This window comes from Austrofundulus limnaeus, unplaced genomic scaffold, assembly GCF_001266775.1.
Source record: "Austrofundulus limnaeus strain Quisiro unplaced genomic scaffold, Austrofundulus_limnaeus-1.0 Scaffold4, whole genome shotgun sequence".
In the NCBI taxonomy this organism is placed as follows: domain Eukaryota; kingdom Metazoa; phylum Chordata; class Actinopteri; order Cyprinodontiformes; family Rivulidae; genus Austrofundulus; species Austrofundulus limnaeus.
The window spans coordinates 5,674,409-5,682,977 of NW_013952406.1; positions in this window are offsets into that span (position 1 = coordinate 5,674,409).

Sequence of the window (8,569 nt, forward strand, 5' to 3'; positions counted from 1 at the left end):
CTCTCTCTCTCTCTCTCTCTCTCTCTCTCTCTCTCTCTCTCTCTCTCTCATATTGTTGTTTGTCTGTTCTTCAGGCAGGCAGACAAACAAAAGGACTGAGACTGATTAAGATGAGCTGAAGGTTTCTATTTAATTTAAATTTTAAAAAAACATGGAGCAAAGGGAAACATACTGGCATAATTTTTATGCGACACAATCAGTCACATGTTGAACCTTTGACGTTCCTCGGGTTGGATTTCCAAACGTGGTGAAAGTGAGATAGATGTTGTGAATGTCATTCGGTGCTTCATAAGCCCCGCGAAAGCGATTAACAGCATCCATGAAGTGATTCGGTTTTACTCTTGTATTATTTGGAAGATTTACCCAGATGACATACTTTTAACAACGTGGGTAATAATGACATTTGCTTTGCTGTCAGAGAATATTGCATTTTTGCTGTTTCTTAAAGATAGTTTCAGCATTATTCAAGAGTCTAATGTGACAACTCATTATTTTCCTGTGTTTGCTTGTGTGTAAGTGTGACTGTGGGTGTGTGTGATTTTCTGAGTGTGAGACTTTGGTGTGCACACACCTTTGAAAAGCTTCTTTCTTTCTTTCTTTTTTTTGCGACATGAATGAATGCACCTCACACTTGGAGGGATACTCATCTCAGCCATTACTTTCCCGCCTCAAATGGAAGCTGTTCTCACACCGGTGTTCATACGTAAAGAGGACGAGAGAAATCAGACCGCCTCGAGAGACGGGAGGTAACACAATACAATGAAAATGACATGCTAGGTAGACTCATGGGGGGGAGGAACATGTTTTCAAAGTGCCACCTCGTGCAACCAGAATTCACCGTCAAAAGAGAAATCCTAATCAAGGTTCTTTTAAACACGACTGAAATCTGTTTAACCTTTCAAAACCATCTTTCAGGCTGCAATTAGAAGCATAATTTTCATTGGTTTAAATATAAGACTATTTAGGATATTCATTCACATTGGTAAATTCCTATTTTTTATTTTTGTTCTTTACTATATCCTCCAAAAACCGAAGCAAGCAGCAAAAGCGTGTGACACATTGACACAGCGGGGGCAGAAAAGAGATGCATCTAGCAGAGTGTGACATTTGGCTGGGACGCGAGTGTCCCACTTCTAAGAAAACCCAAAGGASAGCTTTTAGCTGGAGCTCCTGAGGCTGAAAGTAAAGGAGGGTTAAAGACAGATAAAGACGAGGGATTACAAGGATTTGCTTCCATTTCTTCTGGTTATTCTAATTACTTGCATAGTAACATTGTATTGGCTGTGGAGCACAATGAGGCTCAGAAAGAAGAAGCTGGTATCATAACTTGAGCTGTGGGGGGGGACTTGTGTAAGTCTGTTTTTGATGGTATGACCTGGATTTGCAGCTGAACTTGTGAACTGTCTGTGTTTACAAATGAAAAAAAAGAAAAGAAAAGAGAAAATTAAACATGCACACGAATTCTGCCACAGTGCTGGTCTAGAGACGTGCAGATGCCATGGCAGTGGTGGGGCATTTCATGGGGGCAGCACTCACTGATGGAATAAAAACAGCTGAATACAGTTGAGCATGCAGGTCTGAAGATAAAACAATTCACTCCACAATGGGAGTGGTAATTGGAAGACGGCTTTCATTATCTTTATTCTCCTTTTTCTCATCACCATCATCATTAACGCTGTCCTTAATTTGCTATATTTGACGAAACATGCTGATGCTGATCTCAGCTGGGACTCGCCACAGAGAGAAGCACTGCTCAGGCAGACGCTCCCCACAAAAGGTGAAATGTGCATCACCTTGGGCCTCCTTCTCTTAATTCTGGCATCTCCCAGCTCCCCTTCTTTTCTCCTCCTGTTAACCTCGTTCACATTTTAATATCAATCTCAAAAGACCACATTAGTGCAGCACTTCTTTGAGAGTGTTGATTTGTTTTGTCAAAAGCTTTGTTTATCCCAGATTAATATCTCAATAAACAGAGGAGGGCTGCACTGTGGTAAATGATAGTGATTATGCTGCAGAAGGTGTGCAGCCCACGCTGTCGGACGGAGTCTCATGGAGTCTCACACAATGGGAGTTACGCCGCCATTCAAAGCCCTCCAAACCCCTGATTACAATAATAACTCTGGGGGTGCTCATTTACTGCCGGGAATTCACTCTTCCCCTTCTTTTGGTTTTGGTTTCTGTTTGCAAATGTTTAATACGACTGCCGGTGGGGAAAAAAACGGATGAGTGTTAGTTTTTAGAAAGAAGCAACTGAGGAAAGACGGCTTTTGGACTCATCAACCTATCATTAAACGGGGGGCTACAGTCTGTTCATCTACAGCTTTTCATATTACTGTACACATTACTGAGGCAGGGAGCAAAAACTGGTGCAAGCAAGGAAAACTTCAGCAGACGTTCAGAGCTCAGTGCAGTTACAAACCMAAATTTTAGCATGAAAACAAGATCGTGTCCAGGTGTGATAGATATGGAACACCCACTGCCACATATCAGCAAGTTAAAACACAGTTTAAAGAGTTTTTATTGTTGAATCTTTTCACTCACATGAGTAAGATTAAGACTGCATTAGAAATTGAACAGATCTATAATGAAGATTCCTTCACACCGAAGAGGCAGAACATGTATTTAGTTTTTTTATCCTAACATTTCAGGACACATGGATAGACGGGGTGCAATAATTTAGGTCATTTGAGATACTCTGGCATTTCAATGATAACATTTAATATAACAGTATATTAACTAAAACATCATAATTTGTCTTTGGTTCTCCCTTGTTTAGAATAATTTTATATGTCAGTAGGTTGAACTGTTCCTACACATGGCGACACAAGATTAAGCAGAATATAACTGTTGTTCTCCACTTACAGCAGGATTGCGACAGATCTGTGGCACCTCCTCATTTCTTTTACTTTGGCTTACACTGAGAAAAGTTTTTTTTCTTTATAATCATGTAAAATGGTCTTGTAGAATGGTTCTCCATWCTTTTGTAAGGTTTAAAACCAGTTCTAGTTCAGTCTTTTCTTATTTTGTCAAAAAACACTGCATGTTTTTTGTTTGCTAAGCCATTCATTTTATATATATATNTCCGGTGGTATGTAAACAGCGGTTATCATGACTACGGTGAACTCTCTGGGGAGGTATATTGGTCTGCATCTAACAGTCACATACTCCAGGTCTGGGGAGCAGTGGCTGGTGACAATTGCTGTGTTAGTACACCAGGTGTTGTTCACGTACACACAGAGCCCCCCTCCTCTGCTCTTACCGGAGTCTTTCGTTCTATCGTGGCGCTGTACTGTGTAGCCTGTTAGCTCGATGGCAGAGTCGGCTACTTCTGGATGCAGCCAGGTCTCCGTGATTAAAAGAATACAGCAGTCCTTCACTGCACTATGAGATGCAGCCTGTAGTCTCAGTTCATCCATCTTGTTTACAAGGGATCTGGCGTTCGAAAGAAACAGGCTGGGTAGCGGTGGTTTGTGTGGTTGCTACTTACTAATGCTTACTAAGCATAAAATATATAAAGAACCAATTTTAAAAGCGATGGTTCGCTAAATTGTTTACGTGTCGACACAACTTTAATCTTGTGGGTTTGGGTCTTTTTATCCTTGAATGACTTATAAATTGTGTTAAGGGATTTAACAATTACACGCTCCTCTGAAATTAGACTGATCCATGTTATGAGCCGAAATTGTATAAAAAAGCTTCTGAAAAGAAAATCTGCAAGACCTTCAACAAGCCTGGACAATAATCAAAAAGACAACTTTAAAAATAACAACACGAGTTCTTTAAGGTGAAATTTAGAGGAAGGAGCTGGTCAAGACTTTTGTTTATTTCTGTAAATTCACTGTACGAAAGTTGGTGTCTTTCATTAGAAAAAAAGCTGTTAAAACGTCAGTGGGTCTGTCTGTGTCATCTAAGGGGTTTAATAGTTTCCCTCTCRTATCAGACAGAACTATAAAGTTGTAAAACTTAACAGACTTGAGAAGTTGACAGATTTAAAGGTAGAATTGGGCACACAGTGCAGCACCATTAAACCTGCCGAGYATCAGATGTTCCTGAAAATGTTTAAATTTATAGTGTTATTTAATTGGTGCTCATAGTTTTAGAACATTTTATTAAACCAAATAAATAATTTATCGTATACAGTAACACTGAGACATTTATAAAGTTAGACTCATAATAAAAAGCAAGTTCTTCAGTTTAAAGTAAGAACGTAAAAACTTAGTCTCACATGAACAACAACACGTGATTGATTAGTTTAACCAGTGGGTTTATTTAGCGAAACGCCAGCATGTGAGAAATTATGCTCACCCCCAGTGTTTCCATAGGAATTAGAAGGGTAACAAACAGCCAGGTGCTGCTAATCAAATGCATTTAATTAACAGATCATCAGCATGACTGATCGTCTCGGCAAAAGCAGTTTTGGCAGTTTGCTGGTCTGGAGCGTTTGTGTACGTGGAAACACCAAGTGAATTAGTTAGGATGTGAGCAGTATAAAACCCTTTCCAGTTTATTTGGAGTCTATAATTGTAATGTGAGAAAAACTGYTTACAAGAGGAAAACATGGAGGAGAGATTTTAGTCTGTTGGAAGGAAGGATCGTTTCTACAGAAAAGATGAGACGTGATTTAGGTTTGAAAGGTTGCGTCACACAAGGTGAGCGGATCAGATCCTAAACTGAAGTATTCTAGTCTAATGTGAGTTCATCTGTTTCAGGCTTGGCTAAAATGAAGTTGTGCAACAAGACTGTGACCTCAAAGCTCAGCAGCAAATCTAAAACAAAATGGTCCAAGAAAAAAGAAAAAAGAAAGAGTCAAAGTGCTGCAGTGGTTTGATCGAAGTGTGGAGCTCTACTCAATTGAAATGCTGTGGAGAGACCCTAGAGCTGCACAARAATAAATAGTTTCAAACCTCAACAAACTGAATCAGAATTGTGAAGCCGAAATGCATTCAGAGAGGCAGTTAGCTCACATAAAAAACACTTTAGGTTATTGCTGTTAAAGGTGATTCTACAAGCTACATTAACGTATTGTGTTTTGTTTTTTTCACATTTACTTTTGCACTTTGGTTTAGTTTTGGTAAAAACAAATACATGTCAAGTAGTGATGATCATTTAAGATCATCTAAATCATAACAAAATGACTTTTAATGTCCTAAAACATGCTAAATTAACAATTTTAAAGACAACTTTGTTTATTTCATTATGACTACACATATTGTTTCTTTTTTATTATAATGATTTTATTTGTTTCCTTTAATTAAAACTTTCTCGCAGTCATTGCTTTGACAGCCCCCTGGGCCAAAGGGTTTTTTGCGAGTGTTACCATCATTGCAGGTTGCGGCGACCTTGTCTCAGCACATATTATTAAAGATATTAAGAATATAGTCATTATGTTTAAGAGGTTTCTCTCAGAATGTCCCGAAGGTCTGAAAGAATAATAATACTGAAATACTTTTAGCRTAGCTTTTATTTTTTTCCAGCTGGTCACAGCTGTGTTGTTCATTTGAGAAAACAAAGCCAAGCAGCTCAGTTCCTTCCTGAGTCAGCGACCCTCTGAGCTACACATGCAGATTTGACCTGGTGGCTGAGATCATGATTCAGTCAAACAATGGCCTGTGTACAGAGCACACATTGCAAAGTGATCATAAAGATGCATGAAAAGCAAGCCGTCAGTTTACAAGATGAAGTACTGTACACTTGTAGATCGGTCAGAGTTTACAAAAAGCTTTTGGTACCTGAATAAAGGGATGAACAGAAGAGCTTTCTACAAAAACAGAATAATTCCTTGTTTCGCTGCAACAAATCTAAGTATTAGCAGGACCAGCTATCATCAGATCTGCCCATATATGTTTATATACGTATACGTGCACACYGGTGGGGATAATTACTCTGCTGTGTTCGGCTTTCTAAAGCATCAGTCAAGGTTAATTAATCATACCGTGTAGTGTGATCCCTGATGTAATCTTTTAATAACTGCAGTGTGAGTACAGATTACTGATTTCTCAATGCAACTCAATTTGCTCACCATTTGCCAGAGCAATGCACAACAACAGTTCTCTTCAGCATAAGAAACTGTGATCATCAGTTAGATATGACACATCTTACTGAATGCTTCCTTTCTTTATGTCACTGCAAGATCAATATTAAAAAAATATGTTGTCTTGATGCACAATTCATACACTTTTGAGCCTAATTGTGCTTTTCCGACATATCTTTTACATCTATATACAGTGACATGCAGTGACTCACCCATCAGTCTCGTCTTTGTCATGTCCTTTGCATGACACTCCCTGAGAGAGGAGGCTCGAAGGCACTGACCATTCAGTCACCCTCTTTTCACTATAGTGCTACAGTAACACTTCCYGTGCACAAGCGTATCAAACATGAGCAACAAGGCCTGCAACCCCTGCCATGCTCACTTCTTGACATCTGCGAGTTAAAAAAAGGGGCTTTTTCAAGGTCATTGCACATTTAGGGAAGCTTAAAATAGAGCCAGACATTGACAAAGCAGGGCTCACAGCAACTGTCAGCAGATCCCAGGAGATAGAAAGGAAATGTATTAGGTTCAGCGTGAACTCCTATGTGTTTGTGTATTACTGTAATTACGACCATACATCAAGCCACGGGCGCAACCAATCTGTAACGCGTAGCATTTAACACTTGAAAGACCAAGTGATGTGGAAGGCACTTCAAGTCCTTTATTAGTTAGGTCAAAGCAGCATACAGCATGAGCACACAGCGATCAAACCAAACTCGCTTCCTGATTGCAGAGGGGCCACACAATAGTCAATCAGCTGGACAGTAAGGGGGGCATTGTTCAAACAAAAGAGTTTTTAGTTCCTCCCACTTTGACTGGTGAGAGAAATTCTAAAAAGATTGGTCTGGGATTATTTTACGTTCTGGGAAAATGMATAATAATTGCATTTGTATTGCTCAATAAAATGAAAAGATTCTGTACCWACCTACACTGCTCATGTCCCTCAGTGCTTTCTGACTCATGACTGTTTACTGCCTCCTTGTGGTTTCAAATGAACAATTGATGATGGAGAAACTAGTACACCAAGCAGTGAAAATTAAAGCAGGGAAACTTTATTTCACTTCACAAAAGCAACATTTCTAGCATACTAATTGCACATTTTACTACATTAAGCTGATTAAAATATGTCAAATGAAGGAAAGGTTAGTTACTGACAATATTTTGAAACAAAACACTCCCAAGTTGTTAAAACAAGAATACACACGATTTATAGACAACCATATGGCAGAAAAAGTAAAAAGATGTATAAATCTGGTGATTCGAAAAATCATTTACCTCGAAAATAATAATGATAAAAGCAGATTTTTATGATTATAAGCAACACAAAAAGCTAATTAAATTAAATTTAGCAAACTCTAAATCAAACCCTTTATACAAAAATATGTTGCTATATTTTTATATAAGAAACAACAGTGTAACAGTTTAAGAAAGTATGTATATTCTTTATATTTTAATGCTTTTTACTTTAGGTTCTCTAGCAGCCATTATGTGATTCAACTTCTGACATGCATGGTTCACCCATCATTCATTAGTCAAGTCCAGAATTCAAAAAAATAAATAAATAAAAAAATCTCTTATTTAAGAGTTAAATGCTAATGGTCAAACATGACCAGTCTTTGTTGTATCAGCTGTAAGACTTTACAGCAGGGGTTCTCAAACGTTTTGGGTCTGGGGACCCCTTATAAGGTTGAAAAATTTCCAGGGACCCCCTCATAAACCCCACGGTGTTTAAAAAATTATTTACTGTCATTTGAACCCCTGAGTTCCAGGGGAATAGTTTTTTTTGTTTGGTTTAGTGTGTTTGTAGGTTCCCCATATGCACATATTTTAAATAAAAAAATTAATTTATTGAGATTTTTTGAGGACCCCCAAGATATAGCTCGCAGACCCCTGGGAGTCCTGGGACCCCAGTTTAAGAACCTCTGCTTTACAGTGATTATATTTAGATGAAACATTCAACTATCAACATTTTTTTCTGAATCTTATGTCCACATATATGTAAAGTTAAACTCAATTTTTTATGATATTCTGTATTTTTTAAAAACATTGTTCTGTTGGTGTTTTTATTTACCATTATTTAACCAGGCAAATCCCGTTGAGATCTCAGATCTCTTTTTCAAGGGAGGCCTGGGCCTGAAGGCAACCTATTGTACATGTCTTTCGGGGTGGGGGAAACCGGAGTACCCGGAGAAAACCCACGCAAGCACGAAGAGAACATGCAAACTCCATACAGAAAGACCCCAGGTCCGAACTGGGCCGAGAACCCTTCTTGCTGTGAGGCGTCGCCGTCGGTGCTAACCACTGAGCCATCGTGCCGCCGTATTACCTCAACTTTTTAATTTTTTTCTGGTTCTTTTTTAAAGTTTATTCTCATAAAAATATAAAATGTTTTATGGGTGTAAAAGTGGCCATTTTAACAAAAATACTGAACTTGATCCCAAAGAGCATGTCGTATCATCAATATTTCTATTGTCATAATCAAAATTATTATTTTCATCATCCTTTATTATTATTATTATTATTATTATATCATTATTA